Source organism: Elephantulus edwardii, unplaced genomic scaffold, assembly GCF_000299155.1.
Source record: "Elephantulus edwardii isolate Elephantulus edwardi_28Jun2011 unplaced genomic scaffold, EleEdw1.0 scaffold00136, whole genome shotgun sequence".
Lineage (NCBI taxonomy): Eukaryota > Metazoa > Chordata > Mammalia > Macroscelidea > Macroscelididae > Elephantulus > Elephantulus edwardii.
Window position 1 is genome coordinate 844,335 of NW_006399886.1, and position 1,534 is coordinate 845,868.

Here is a 1,534-nt window from a genome sequence, read left to right on the forward strand (position 1 = left end):
AATAATTGACAGTTTCAATTCTTTCTCCATCTATCATGTTGTTGCCTGCTGGCCCAGCGGTAAGGACCATTGTTTTCTTGATGCTGAGATGTAATCTGTACTGAAGTCTATAGTCTGCAGCAAGCAGTTCAGATCCTCTTCACTTTCAGCAAGCAAGATTGTGTCATCTGCATAATGCACATTGTTGATGAGTCTTCTCCTGGGTCCTTTTTGGAAAGTATATACCTTGAGTTTTTACATTTTAGTTATGTTTTCTTAAGTGCATAAAATTTTACGAAAAGATTTATTATAGCTAAAATCTGAAGCAATTGCTCAAGTCCTCAGCAAGTAAGATTGTGTCATGTGCATAATGCAGATTGTTAATGAGTCTTCCTCCTATCCTTATTTGAAAGTTTATACTTTGGTCAAGGACTGCAGTCTTCAAGATGAATTGAATCTCAATATCAGGAGAACAAAATTATCACCACTGGGTCAATAGGCAGCATCACAATAGATGGAGAAAAGATTGAAGTTATTAACTGTTTCAACTTGTTCAGAGCCATAATCAGCATTGTTGATACCAATAGTCAGAAAATCAGAAGCCCAGATGCACTGCAAAAATCTATCAAGGACCTCTCCAGAGAATTAAAGAGCAATGAAGTCAGTCTAAAGACTAAGATATGCTTCATCCAAGACATGGTCTTCTCAATTGCTTGCTATGCATCTGACAGCTGAACAATGAGTAAGGATGATAGAGGAATAATCAATGTCTTTGATCTGTGTTGCTGGAGAAGAGTTACTGAATATCCCGTGGATTGCTAAGAGAGCAAATAGGTTTGGCCTGGAAAAGGTGAAACCAAATTGCTCCTTGGAGACGAGGATTTTGAAATTCTATCTTACCTACTTTGGACATGTCGGGAGAAGCCAGTTCTTGGAGAAGGACATCATACTTGCAAGGGTTGAGGGTCAGTGCCAGAAAGGAAGGTACTGAATGAGATGGATTGGCACAGTGACTATGGTAATTGGATCAAGTGTGTTGAGGATGGATGGTACTTTGTGTTAGGATGGGGCAAAGTGCAGATACGTTGTTCATAAGGTTGCTATGAACTGTAGTCAAGTCAACGGGACATAACAAGAATTACTTTGATGTATTTTTGTAGGTTTTAATTATACCTTTTTTAGGTGAATAAAATTTACTAAAAATACTTATTATAGCTAATATTATTTAATGTTTAGTTATGCTTAACATTAATTTTATGCAAATGTAGCTACTTCATCACTTTTTGTGTTTTGTATCTAGTTTAATGAATACTTTTTTCAAACAAAATTCTTTTAAAATTTACTATTATATGCAGCAAGAAAAATTTTCTTCAATAGTAAAAGCTGAGTGCAGCTTTTTTTAATTGAAAGTTTTCTTTCTCTTATAAAAAATTGGTTTTGTACAATAATTCACTTACATTGTATTTCATTCACATAGCATTTCTTTTTTTAAAAAAATTATTATTATTATTATCATTAATTTTAATAGACATTTACAGAGGTTTTGGATTTCCAT